The 15408-nt window shown below is 37.8% G+C and overlaps 1 protein-coding gene across 4 annotated transcripts in view; it reads right to left on the minus strand.

Moving 5' to 3' along the window:
- LOC132378990 (serine-rich coiled-coil domain-containing protein 2-like) overlaps window positions 1-15408 on the minus strand; it is a 646565-nt gene that overhangs the window by 241386 nt on the left and 389771 nt on the right. The window lies entirely within an intron of this gene.

Below are 15408 nucleotides of genomic sequence, written 5' to 3' on the forward strand. Positions count from 1 at the left end.
AAGTACGGGACTGATGTTAGGAAAGCAGAGAAGCTCGCACCAAACTCCTTTTTATAGTTACTCATTTGTAACAAGGAGATATTTTTTCCCCTTGCCATGAGATCACTGTAACCCATGATTGGTATTATGACAGGTGAAGTGCATAACATCAAAGCCAATAGTATCTCTGTAGACACATCATATATCATGTAGTTGAAAAGCACAGCTTACATTTCCATTCTCCTTCAGCTGAGCTAAGTGAATTATAAGCAGAGGGCAGTGATAAATCTCTGCCACATACCTCACAACTGAAAGGTAACTTTATAAGGAGGGTGCTGCATTAGAATGATTTATGGAGTCATCAATGCGAACAGCAGGATGAGAAAAACTCCATTTGCCAAAAAAAGGTCACTATAAAACACTATGAGTATTTTAATAGAAACTTTAGAGGGCCGAAATATGAAGTAGTTAAACTGAAACCTCAAGTACTTTTATTCATTTCATAAGATGTAAAGCTAATATATGTCCCTAGGGCTTCCCAAAAATATGTTTCAATCAAATTACCATAAGTACAAGTCAAAAAAATGGAAATACTTATAGAAGGCTGGAAGTAATCAATACATATGTGTTCATCAATAATTGAAAACAGATTATGTCTGGTTGAAGTTCCTTTCTGAAAATTTCAATAAACTTTGATGTGCAGTCAGAATCTGTTCCTTTGGTAATTTCAATAACCAGCCAATCTACCAAAGATAACTAACGTTCACATACAAAAACGTCAAATCGTTTAAGAAAATGCCATTATTCAAAAATAATAGTGACTATGACACACCGGAAACATTTCAAACTCTGAGCCATTTTAATGTTAATGAGATGATATTGGATTTGAGCTGCATTCTCCAGAGAAAACCTCAGTGGAAGAAATTCAATACATTTCTAAAGTTCTACAGGGACACAACCAAGTTCAAGTTTATCATCATCCAATTGTACATACATGCAACCAAAAACTATGTTTTTCCGGACTATGATGCACCCGCAACAAAAAACTCACAGCACATAAAACAAAATATTACCACAAGTTACTGAATTATAATTCAAAGTACATGTAGTGTGCAACACTGGTAAACAGGTAAGAATAGACTTCATTTAATAAACCCATCATACAAGCCTGTTGAGTATATTGCTACATATGAACAAGATTGAACTGAAGTGCATTATTTGTGCTATAATCTATCACTTCATAGCTTTCCAATAAAATTATTATAGTATAGGGGGAAGTTACGTTGTTCCTTTTATAAATTTCCACTACTAAATAGGCTATTCCAGTTATAGGATCAACAGTTTACTGTGATCCTAAACAGACATTATGCACAGATTATCACTAGAGATCTAATTTATACATTAAAATTGTAGAAAGTCTTGAATTTTCTCATCAACTTCCCTTAAAATGCAACATTGTTTAAAACAATATATTCTTGTTCTATTAAGGACAGCTAAGAGCTACATTGTTATTTAACAAACTTAATAGTGATTAATACATTGGGACGAATCCACCATCATGACTCCAACTCTCAAAGCAGGACTTCTAAAGCCTTCCATTTCCACCCTGGTATCAGTTTAAGACAATGGTAGCATCTTCTGCAACTTGTTGCAAGGGGAAAGTATGATATTCTACAAGCCTCCTAGCTGTCAGGTTGGGAAGCCTGTTCGATGAGTTTGCCTGATAGTAGGTCCTTTTCAAATGAATAGTAATCAGTTTTTGGAAGTAAAGTATTTTTTGTATAATGTAATTAAATAATTTTTTTATATTTCATTTTTTAGAAATGTTTTGACGCTATTTAGTTTATAATTTAAAGAAAACTAAATTTCTACCACCTTAAATATATTCAGTAACTTGGCCTCCATATCATTCTGTACTAGAGAATTCCATTGTTTCACTCTGAGTGAAGACATTTTATTTCACCTCAATCCTAATTTATTTCATCTACTGAGACTACAATCCCCTGTTCTTAGAGACCCCAGTTAAGTTAAACATTATCCTCATAGCTAGTCAAGACAATCTCTCCTTTCATGACAGTCTTGTCACCCCAGGAATCAATCAACTGTGCTGTAATCCCTTCTATGGCAAGAACTCCCTTTCAAAGGTAAGGAGATTGAAATTACACAAAATTTAATAAGAATTTAATACAACATACTTGCACCTGTATTCAATACCCCTTACAATAAGGACTAACATACCACTTGCCTTCTTAACTGCTTGCTGTCCCTACGTGTTATATCTTCAATGACTGTTTTACCACACAGAAACTATTTCCGCAAGACTTCAACACTAAAGTAATACTGTGACCTTCTGTTTTTCCTACAAATGCGGATAACTATATATTTACCCACATCATACTATCTCTGCCATATTTTTCTCTACTTACTCAACTTACCTATATCACCTTCAAGCCTCATCCAGTTTAATGATATCGTAAAACTTCAAAATACTACGTTTATATCCTTCATTAAGTTTGTGAACAGCTAGAACATAAGCCCGAATCCCCACAATCCATCATCTACCACCTTGATAAAGACCCCTTTATTCAAGCTCCATTTCCTGTCTGTCCACCAATCTTCCAGTCCTGCTTGATACATAGTATTAATCTTAATCTCATTAATTCTGTAGATTAACCTTTTATGTGGTATTTCATCAAATGTCTTCTGAAAATTCAAATATACCATATTCCTTACCTATTCTGCTAGTTATATCCTTCATATTTTACATATTACATCTCTAAAAACCACAAGTAGGTGGGTACAAAAAAGCTAGACTTGATCACTTTTTTAAAAAGTTTAATTAAATTAGCTTCATTCCAGGATGAACCATAGAGCTTTACAAGCTTTGATTATTCAGCAGAAGTTTTCATAACTGTTGCTTTGAAAATAAGATGAATGAGGAATGAAATGATATGGTCACTTTCTTACAGTGAATATTTTAGCAGTGTCTTTAAAAGCTCCAATCAATTCATTTTGCCAGAATAGGATAACTACACTCATTTAAGGATCTTTTTATCTTGTTATTTCATGCTCGTTATTTATTGCTGTTAATTTATGTTTGTATTTGCACAGTTTGTTGTCCTTTGATCCTATTGCTGTACTGTAGATTTGCTGGGTATATCTGCAGAAAAGGAATCTCAGGGTTCTATGTGGTGACATGTATGTAACTCTGATAATAAATTTTACTTTGAACTTTGATGATCCACTTTATCCATAAACATTCCCCTATTAACAAGATATAATCTGACATTCAATATACAAGCAATATGAAGGGAATGCCTGGTGAAGGAAGCCATTGAAATAAAACTAGAGGAAAAGAATTTTAACAAAGATGCACTGGAATCTGACTGTAAACATGGTGGGACAGCTGAAACCTAATTGGATAAAGACTAACCAATCAGGAGGGATGAACGACTGGAGTATAAATACCACCAGACTAGACACACCCAGCATCATCCCAGATGAAGACGGCAGAGTTTGTCATTGAAATATCATTTAAATTGTTACTTGTACCCGGCTGCTGGAAGCCCAAGAAGAGTTTATTCAAAGAGATAATTCTTTAATTTTTTTCAAATTATTCCATACAAATTCTATGCTAAAGAGAGCTTAATGAGTAAATTTATTCACACTCAATATAAATTTGTTCCAGTTTATTAAATATAATTTAGCCATATGCCACTTTATTAGTAAGGGATGTAATCAAGTCCAATGACATCAGAAGAAACATCATATAAAGCATTTTGTGTTCATCATTGTTTCCTTCATCTGCCAACCTAAGAAAAATAACATGGTTTAGCAAATGCCTTCACAAAGATCAGTCGCCCAAGCCTCATTCAGAAGCTGAAACTGGAGTCCAAAAATGTTGCTCATTCACCCTGTGCAGATGCGCATAAAATTGATCAACAGCCATCCTATAGACCTTAAGTTCCTCCTCAATTTGTACTTCTGACTAGTTTATTTTTTCTCTATATAACTTTCAAACAAGCTACAGAGTGGTCTAAGCTCATTATTTGCCAGGTAAACTTTTGTGTTTTTTTTCCCAAAAAAATAACAGAGTGAGTCATACAGATGAACTGCAATGCCATCAACCTATAAATTCCTAGAAAAAATAGTGTACCCTGGGTACAGAATTAGATGGGAAAATGTTCAATGTAAAGGCACTGCAGGCAGTCACCTACTTACATAAGAATTTTGTTCATAAATTCCACACCATACTTGGTCTCTCAGTTTAGCTTATTGTGGCATTTATTTTTCCCCAGGTGATGAAGACGCATCAGAAAAACAGATATGCAGATGAAATCTACTCTAAAATAGATGAACATTTATTAATGAGGAAAATACACAATTGTTTTTGGAGAACATAGAAACACAGAAAACCTATAGCACAATACAGGCCCTTCAGCCTACAAAGTTGTGCCGAACATGTCCCTACCTTAGAAATTATTAGGCTTACCCATAGCCCTCTATTTTTCTAAGCTCTATGTACCTATCCAAAAGTCTTTTAAAAGAACCTATCGTACCCGCCTCCACCGCCATTGCTGGCAGCCCATTCTACGCACTCACCACTTTGTGAGCAAAAATCTTACCCCTGACATCTCCTCTGTACCTACTCCCCAGCACCTTAAACCTGCATCTTCTTGTAGCAACCACTTCAGCCCTGGGAACAAGCCTCTGACAATCCACACGATCAAGGCCTCTCATCATCTTATACACCTCTATCAGGTCACCTCTCATCCTCCATCACTCCAAGGAGAAAAGGCTGAGTTCATTCAACCTGTTTTCCTAAGGCATGCTCCCCAATCCGGGCAACATCCTTGTAGATCTCCTCTGCACCCTTTCTATGGCTTCGACATCCTTCTTGTAGTGAGGCGACCAAAACTGAGCACAGTACTCCATCTGGGGTCTGACCAGGGCCCTATATAGCTGCAACATTACCTCTTGGTCCCTAAATTTAATTCCACAATTAATGAAAGCCAATACACTGTATGCCTTCTTAACCAGAGTCAACCTGTGCAGCAGCTTTGAGTGTCCTATGGACTCAGACCCCATCGGTCTTCTGGAACGATTATCAAAAAAAAAAAATCTGTAGAATAATAAGTGCTATTGGAATAAGAAGAAGATCTTTCTATCCGCCAAATGCTCTTGTGATTTTCAGCACAAACCATTACTTAAGCAATTTTCCTCTGTTTCATTTTTCTATAGGCACCACCTATTCACACTGCCTGATTAAACAATGCTTAAACAATTGAGACACTTAATCAAAAATGAAGACACCATAAGATTATTTATTTTAACAAGTTGGTTCAATTTGCAATGAGCAGTGTTAAATCCACAGATGTATTTTGCCCTAATTAATTTAAGTGACTGGCTGATTCGCAATGGCATTGCTCCCAATAAATCTGGAATATTTCGTAGAGAGAGTAAAATTTAACTTAACTTGCACTTTTGATTTAACTACATCTCAAAAAGAGTTCCAAATACTATATCTGAACAGAGGACATTATAGCTCAGTATGATGTTGTGCCAACCTTTTAACTTACTCCAAGATCAATCTATCTCCTCCCTCCCACATAGCCCTCCATATTTCCTTCATCCGTGCACCTAAGAGTCTCATAAGTTGTCCAAATATATAAATCTCTACTACACCCCGGCAGTGTATTCCATGCATCCACTACTCTCCATGTAAAAAAGAACTTCATCTGACATCCCCTCTGTATTTTCCTCCAATATCCTTAAAGATATACTCTCTCATTTTAGCCATTACCACCCTGCAAAAAGGGTACTAACTGGCTGTCAACTCTATCTATGCCTCTTATCATTTTATATCCCTCTATCAAGTTGCCTTTTATCCTTTATTCCAAAGAGTAAAGCTGTAGCTTGCTCAACTTTTCAATACAGTATTTTGTGGTTAATCTGGTTTTCAAGAGAACAGCACCATCTGGAATTGTGTGCATGAGTTTCTAGCAGTCTTGTTTTATACCAGTGCGCAAAAGAAAACATAAGTGTGTATGAAGGAGAATTTTCATGCGTGAGGCTGGAAATGTTTATTATTTATTTGTGCTGTGTACATGTGCATGTGTCTCACAAAACACTCAGTCGTGAATGCTGCAATTGATACCCTCCTTCACAGGTTTTTGGGGAGGGAGTTCCTGATTACCTTCATCCTCTGTGTGGAAGTATGCTTTCTCGGAAGTTATGACAACCCCCTTGTTCAGATATGCATTGGTATCTATTCATAGATCAAATAGGGGAAGAACTTATTAACAAATGTTTTCTCCCATGAGCATCACAGCCTCAGAGTCAGGAGTTTCTGGTTTTAAAATCTCCATCTGAGATGAGCCCAATATTCTGGCAGATATTCCCAGTGTCTGAATGGAGAGAGTGCTGTACTGTTAGAGGGGTGATGCAGTTGAGGTGATGCCCACTGTCATAGGTGCAGGACTGAGAGTGATGCTCTGTGGAAGGATTGTACAAAGGAAGCACAGCACTGTCCCTGTCATAAGGGCAGGATTAAGGTAGTGCCACACAGTGAGAGAAGTAGTACTAAGTCCTTGAATTCTCTTTCCAGGTACGCATCCTCTTTTTACCTGCATTGTTAGTACCAACTTGGATCACTGGGGGCTCACCTTTCCTTTTTAGGATGTCCTGTGGCCACTCAAACATTCTGTAACTTTGGTGGCAACACACTATCCTAGAATCACAGACCGGAGTCCCTATCGTAACCCTGTTGGACAGGTACTCATTTGTAAAAGCTGTTAAGCAGATACACTGTTACACTCAGGCTTAGACATTTGTTTCCAGTACAGGACAAAGTGGTGTCTCCTCACCTGCCCCATGATCTGCCTCACAGTCACATCTGTCTTTTCTGCTTGACTACAGAGGTCAAGGCCATTCTGCTCCACAAAGACACAGAAAGTTAATCAGAAGCTAATTGCCAAAGAAACCTCAGCAGCTGCTGTAAATACACAACTGACCATCAAAGACAGGCTAAATCATTACATGAATCAAAACCAACACAAAGTAGCTAGCATTAAAGCAAAACCCTGGTACTGTGCAGAAGGCAACATCTGTGACAAAAAAAGTTTCCAATTCAGCTGGTATTTTTCTGATAATATAAAGGATATATTTTTATATATATTTTATATATATATTTGAGCATTTTTAAAAAATATACTCTGACAGTTTCAACTTGAAAGACTCAAAATCAGGTAAAACCTGTTCAAATCCTGAGAAGTTGCTTGCTTCACCCCTAAATAAAACAATTGAAAAGGCAAAGCAAAAATGCACAAAGTACTAGCAACAGACTTCAGGTCAATCATATTTCCGAAGTCAGTTATGCCATTTAACTATTATTACTTTCATCAGGTCGTCATAATGAAATATTAAGAAAATAGAGACCAACTAATTCAATGGTTTTTACATCCTCAGAACAGATAGAATATCAAAAGAAATAGGCCCAAACAGCCAGGCTGTATGAATAGAGTCAGGAAAAAAGCTAGGCCACCACATAAAATAAGATCAGAGACAACAAGGGAGACAGTTAAATGCACGGACAGGTTCAGGTAGTGGAGATGCCTAAATGTTAGGATCTTGGGAATGTGGGAAGATATTTAGCAGCTGCAGAAATGAATGTCAAGTTTCAACCTTTTTCATGAATTCCTTGCATTGTATTTGTGTTGAGGGTGAAGGAGGTAAGTAGGGAAAGGGCTATGTGAGGGCATGTTATACTCAAAAATAAAAAGTGAGTTATATTTGCTTTTTACTTCGATCCTTCAATAACAGCAGATTTTGAAAAATGTTTGTCAGTGGATAGTCGCTTGATTCAAAAATTGTATGTTCAAAATACAGAGACATAAGATCTTCGCTGCTACTCTTGTATAGAATCAAAGGCTATTGCACTGCCAGAGGGACTAAATTTCATATTTGCTCATAAGCAAGTACCATCTGTTCTTGTTGATGGATTTCAAAAACCTGCTCTCAATCATTATCATTAAAACATTATGATACAACTGTTTGAGGGATCTTGCTTGTGCAAATTGATTAAAATAGCTGTAAAGTGTTTTGCACCCACCTGCTATTTAAATCAAAATCTTTTTTTTAATGTGGCCATACGGATCCAATCATAGCTACTAACCTGGTAAAAAAATGATTTATGAAATGTTTGCCTTCAAAGGGTAAATCATAATTTTACCTTTTCATAATCTTATCTATTACTTGTTGCTAAGGTGTCTAAATGTTGTTTTGCAATCCCATCCATTCCACACAATATTTTTCAATGCAACACCAAGTAGAAAACATCATCTGAATAATGAATATGTTTGTCAAGGCATACAGAGAGAAAATGTATAAGTGATATGTATTGTTTAGATAATAGAAATTTCATATCTACATCATTGTGTGTTTTGATGTACTCTCACAACCTACTAGTGTAATGGCATTTTAATATAGCATGCAGTCAAAGCTTATTAATCTGTGCTTGATTAACTTTAGAACTAATGATAAATATGACATTACACTCTGGATATTGTATCCTTCTCACTGTCGGCCCCAATATATGAGTACGCAGCCCTAATTAAGCAGCATAATACACTAATAATGACATGTCAGCTTTCCTTTCTCATGATTCCTCTAGCTAACTAGCTGCTCTCAAGGGTGACAAAATGGACAAAATTCACAGCCTGAATTAAATGGATTTTTGTGACTTAATTAGAATGCCAACTAAGCAAATGAACTATAGACATTACTTTTATCTAACTGAACTTTAAGCCAACTATGACTACAAACTGGTTAACCTTTGGTCTCAATGGAGTAAAAAATCCATCCATACTGGAGATTCAAATTAGATGTGGACTACATATTCAAGGAGTAGAGGGAGTCATCTGATCACCTTTAGGATTACTGACAAGAACATCAAAGCCACAGCAATCTACAGTTACTGTACAGAGGTATAACCAAAACATTTTAGAACCTTTCAATGTGACCAAGTAATTTAATCCATTCTGTGCAGAAAACTGATCAGCATAATGATTTAAATTTAGCAATGCTAATCTATTTTACTGTGTTGATGGAAGCAATCCAAATGTCAAATATGGTTCAAAGACAACTTAGGGATAACGTAGAATATCCATCTTTATCATTGCATTTACTCCAATTAAATCCCACAAAGTAAAGGTCTCTTCACTTTGATGATTAAATGGGTTCTAAGTTATCTACAAATCAAAACATCGGAAATCTAATTAAAACAAAGTGCTGGAAATACTTGAAGATAAAAGAAACTGTTGATGCTCAAATATGAAACAAAAAAGTCTGTGGAGGCAAAAAAGTGTTTTTCAATGTTTCAGGTTAAGATGCAACATCAAGATGGAGAGGGATGCCAGCATATAAACAATACAAGGGAGTGTTGTGACAGAGGTAAAAAGTGAAACCAGATAAGGGTGGGGTTGGAGGTGGTGCTAGGTGACAGAGGGGAAGGCAATAATGGAAGTGGACAGTGAACAAACCTGGGTGGTTAGGTGAGTGTGTATGGGAGGAAATACCAAGAAGATGGCCTTCCAGCCAGAGAGGCAGTTTTCAGCTCTGACTGACTCTGCATTGCAGAAATCAAATTTAGACCGGGTGACGGTTCAGCACTGTATCTGTGCTCTGTTCATCTCTAGCTTCTGGTTGCATGTCATTTCAAGTCAAGTCAAGTCAAGTCACTTTTATTGTCATTTCAACCATAACTGCTGGTACAGTACATAGTAAAAATGAGACGACGTTTTTCAGGACCATGGTGTTACATGACACAGTACAAAAACTACACTGAACTACGTAAATAAAACAGAGAAAGCTACACTAGACTACAGACCTACACAGGACTGCGTAAAGTGCACAAAAACAGTGCAGGCATTACAATAAATAATAAACAGGACAATAGGGCAAGGTGTCAGTCCAGGCTCTGGGTATTGAGGAGTCTGATAGCTTGAGGGAAGAAACTGTTACATAGTCTGGTCATGAGAGCCCGAAAGCTTCGGAGCCTTTTCCCAGACGGCAGGAGGAGAAGAGATTGTATGAGGGGTGCTTGGGGTCCTTCATAATGCTGTTTCCTTTGCGGATGCAGCGTGTAGTGTAAATATCCGTGATGGCGGGAAGAGAGACCCCCATGATCTTCTCAGCTGACCTCACTATCCGTGATCAGTCTTGCGATCCAAGGTGGTGCAATTTCCGAACCAGGCAGTGATGCAGTTGCTCAGGATACTGTCAATACAACCCCTGTAGAATGTGATGAGGATGGGGGTGGGAGATGGACTTTCCTCAGCCTTCACAGAAAGTAGAGACGCTGCTGGGCTTTCTTTGCTATGGAGCTGGTGTTGAGGAACCAGGTGAGACTCTCCGCCAGGTGAACACCAAGAAATTTGGTGCTCTTAACGATCTCTACCGAGGAGCCATCGATGTTCAGCGGGGAGAGGTTGCTCCATGCCCTCCTGAACTCAACAACCATCTCTTTTGTTTTGTTCACATTCAGAGACAGGTTGTTGGCTCTGTACCAGTCCGTTAGCTGCTGCACCTCCTCTCTGTAAGATGACTCGTCATTCTTGCTGATGAGACCCACCATGGTCGTGTCATTGGCGAACTTGATGATGTGGTTCGAGCTGTGTGTTGCAGCACAGTCATGGGTTAGCAGAGTGAACAGCATTAGACTGAGCACACAGCCCTGGGGGGCCCCCCCATGCTCAGTGTGATGGTGTTGGAGATGCTGCTCCCGATCCGGACTGACTGAGGTTTCCCAGTCAGGAACTCTCCTTCCCACTCACACATTAATCTGATTTGAGCCTTTTGCCATTGCTCCAGTCACAGGCCAAATGAAAACTGAAACAAAAAATATCTCATACACCACTTAGAACACAATTGTAGGAACATTGAATTTCCATTTTCTACGAATTATTATACACAAATAAGTAAATTAATTTCTTACAATTTTAAAAGGAAGGTCAGTGTTGACTGATACCAAATTATTCAAAGGAAAAAGTTCACTCATATGAAGATTAAGTTTATATCCTGAGAACTGACTAAATTCAGAAAGTAAAAGAAGTACTGAAGGTAGCGAGAACTCCACATTAGAAATGTAGTGCAGAAAGTCATCAGCATAAAGCGACAACTTATGAGTGATACCCCTCCTTAAAATACCCGAGATGTCAACGGATTCATGAAACACAATAGCTAAAGGGGCTAAAGCCAAATCAAAAAGCAAAGGACTCAAAGGAGTCAAAAGGTTTATTTTTAAAGAAAACTTTATCATTCTTTTGGAATATGTTAAGAAGGTACTATCAAACTGGTCTCCCCTTTCTTAATCACTGATTGGACGTATCAATTCAATTAAAATGAATATTTTGCCTAATTTTTTATATTTATTTCAAGCCCTACCTGTTTTCATTCCTACATCCTTTTTTGACTTTTTAGACATGATTATATCTTCTTATTTATGGAAGAAAAAACCACCGGATTAAAAAAAGTTCACCTTCAGAAAACTAAAAAAAAAATGGGGGATTAGCCCTACCCAATTTTAGGTTTTACTACTGGGCAGTCAACATATGCTACCTTACATTTTGGTTATGTTATATTAATCACTTCAGAAGTTCACTTCAGAAGTTAATTAATTAATAAATTTTCTATTATTTCTCTTCCTGGTTCTTCAATTCCTCTATGCTTAAGTAATTTAACTGATAATTAAGTAGTTAAACATTCCTTGAGGATTTGGTTACAATTTAGAAAATACTTTGGGATATTTGGTTTTTCACTCTTTAATCCCACTTTTTCAAATTATTTTTTTAAACCTTCTTTGACCTATGTACTTTTTAAAGAGTGGAATAGACTAGGGATTAAATGTTTTCAGGATCTGATTGTTGGAGATAGTCTTTCCTCACTTGATCAACTATCTATTAAATATAATCTTTGTAAACCTCACATTTTAAAATATTTACAAATTAGAGACTTCTTGCATTCTCAACTTCATACATTTCCTAAATGTCCAGATAAAAATTTAATTGATACAATTTTTACTCTGAAACCTTTACAAAATGGATCTATTTCTAGTATTTATAGTACGTTGCTGGCAATGAGAAACTTTCCATTAGACAAAATTAAAAATATCTGAGAACTAGACCTACAGATTTCAATTGATATGGATACTTGGAATGAAATATTTAAACTTGTTCACACCTCTTTGTTATATGCGCGTCACTCTCTTTTACAATTTAAAGTCATTTATAGAGCCCATATGACTAAAGATAAGCTCTTCCATTTTTACTCAGATTTTCCTCCATACTGTAATAGGTGTAATGTCAAAGAGGCCTCTCAAATTCATATGCTTTGGTCCTGCCCACAGCTTGATAAATTTTGGAAAGGGGTATTTCAAACTTTCTCGGAGCTTTTTAAAGTAAACTTTAAACCCAATCCCTGACTGCCTTGTTTGGCATTACTGGAGGAAATGATTTAACTCTTAAGCCGAATGATCTGCATATTTTGGCTTTTATTTCTCTTTTAGCCAGAAGAGTTTTGTTGCTTAAATGGAAAGATGCTGCTCTGCCTACACATGCCCATTGATTGACTGATGTTATGTCATGTTTAAATTTAGAGAAGATTAGGCGTTCTATTTCTATACCTAGATAAGATTTTTTCACGTTGTGGGGACCTTTTTGGAACTACTTTCACAATCTTCAACTTGTTCAGCAATGATGATAGCTACTATTTGTTTAAATTTACTACTATATGTCCAAGATTATTTTTTCTTTTCTTTTAACCCAAACTTGTTGTTTTTCATTTTTTTGGTTATGGGGTTTTGATTTCACTTTAGATTAGAATAAAATATACCTTTTCAATATTATGGTTAACTTACTATAAATAGATATGGGGCATTTCAACCACGTTTCTGTTTCCATAATATCATAATGTATTTTGTATTCGTCTATGCAAATAATTATTAAAAATATTGAAAAGGAATTTCCATTTTCTGATATCCCATACCCTCAGCTGCTTCTGTTCCATATACAAACGTTTGTACATTCACCTATCTACTAGGTTATTTTGTTCACTTTTCCCACCTCTTTGTACCTTCCACCTAACTACCCATTATCCTTCCCACCAATCTGGTTCCATCTATCATCAACCAGCCTCTGTCCCTACTCTCCCACATTTTGCTATATATTGGCAATATTTCCTCTTCCCTCTCAGTCTTGATGCAGGCTCTAAACACAAAACTTTAACAGACACATTTTCCCTCTGCAGATGCTGCCTGACAGGTAGAGTTCAACTAGCAATCTGTTTTGTGCTGGAAGTACTTAGCAAGAGAAAAAATTGTGTTAACATTTCAGGCCAATGAGTCAGGAATAACTCTAATTTGGGAATATCAGGAATAATTTCATTCTGGAATAACAATTCACCAATAACATTCTCAGGAGTTCTAATGAAATGTTCTATTTTTTTAAGACATGAAATGTAAAATACTTGTCTCTCCACAGAAACCACCTGCTGAGTGCTTCCAGCAGTTTTCTTTTTCTTTCGTGTTTTAAATTAAGGTTGCCACAAGCACTGGTAATCAACACTTGCCAGATCAAAAGATCCATTTCCTGCACATCTGCCCTCACTCCATGACTTCCCCCCCACCAGGCATTCCAAAGACAAAGGAGGAAGTTAATTGGTCACGTGTGTGTAATTAGGAAGGCAGGTGCTTTATCTCTAAATAAAAATAAAATTGACTGCAACTTTATAACATTGCATAATCAATAAGAGTACATAATAAGATCCTGGAAATCAGACATCTTCCAGGATCCCAGGAACCACTTCTTGATGAAACCAGACATAAATGATTATATTTGCCATGGAACATACACAAAACGCTGGAGGAACTCAGTAAGCCAAGCAGCATTCATGGAAAAAAAGTACAGTCAACTTTTCAGGCTGAGACCCTTTGGCAGGACTGGGGAAAAAAAAGATGAGGAATAGATTTAAAAGGTGATGAAGGGGAGAGAGAAACACAAGGTGATAGGTGGAACTGGGAGGGATGGGATGATGTAATGAGATGGAAAGTTGATTGGTGGAAAAATATAGGGCTCGAAAACAGGAAGTCCGATAGGAGACAACAAAAGACCATGGAAGAAAGAAAAGGGGAAAGGAACACCAGATGAAGGTGATGGGCAGGCAAGGAGATAAGGTGAGAGAAGGAAAAGAGGATGGGGAATGGTGAATGGGCAGGGGGCATTACCAGAAATTTGCCATCAAGTTGGAGGCTACTCAGACAGAATACAAGGTGTTGTTCTTCCAACCTGTGTGGCCTCAATGCAACAGTATAGGAGGCCATGGATTGACATATCAGAATGGAAGTTGGTAGTTACTGGGAGATCCCGCTTCTTCTGACGAATGGAGCATACGTGCTCAGTGAAGTAATCTCCCAATCTCCGTCGGGTCTCACTGATATACAGGAGGCACCGAACACAGTAGATGACCCCAAAAGACTCAGGTAAAGTGTCACCTCACTTGGAAGGACTGTTTGGGGTCCTGAATGGTAGTGAGGGAGAAGGTGTAGGGGCAGGTGTAGCACTTGTTCCACTTGCAAGGATAAGTGCCAGGAGGCAGATCAGTTGAGATGGACGAGTGGACAAGAGAATCGTATGGAGAGCAATCCCTGTGGAAAGCAGAAAGTGGGGGGAGGGAAAGATGTGCTTGGTGGTGGGTTCCCATCACAGATGGCAGAAGTTCCAGAAAATTTTGTGCTGGACACGGGGGCTGGTGGGGTGGAGGACAAGAGGAACTCTATCCCTAGTAGGGAGGCAGGAGGATGGGGTAAGAGCAGATGCGTTGGAAGAGATGAGGTTGATGGCAGCATTGATGGTGGAGGAAGGGAAGCTCCTTTCTTTAAAAAGGGAGCACATCTCCTTTGTTCTAGAATAAAATATCTCATCCTGAGAGCAGATGTGGTGGAGATGGAAGAATTGAGAGAAAAAGGGATGGCGTTTTTACAAGTAACAGGGTGGGAAGAGGTATAGTTCAGGTAGCTGTGAGAGTCTGTGGGTTTATAACAGATATCAGTAGATGAGCTGTCTCCAGAGATAGAGATCGAGATCAAGAAAGGGGAGGGAGGCGTCAAAAATGGACCAGGTAAATTTAAGGGGAGGGTGGAAGTTGGAGGCAAAGTCGAAGAAGTTGACAAGCTCGGCATGGGTGCAGGAAGCAGCACCAATGCAGTCATCAATGTAGTGTAGGAAAAGTGGGAGACAGACACCAGTGAAGGTTTGGAACATTACTGTTCCATGTGGCCGACAAAAAGGCAAGCATATCTGGGACCCATGCGAATGCCCGTGGGTCTGTTTTGATCATATACCATGTCCGGTGCTCTGCATGCGGCCTCATGTATAT

The sequence above is a fragment of the Hypanus sabinus genome, chromosome 21, assembly GCF_030144855.1.
Source record: "Hypanus sabinus isolate sHypSab1 chromosome 21, sHypSab1.hap1, whole genome shotgun sequence".
NCBI lineage: Eukaryota > Metazoa > Chordata > Chondrichthyes > Myliobatiformes > Dasyatidae > Hypanus > Hypanus sabinus.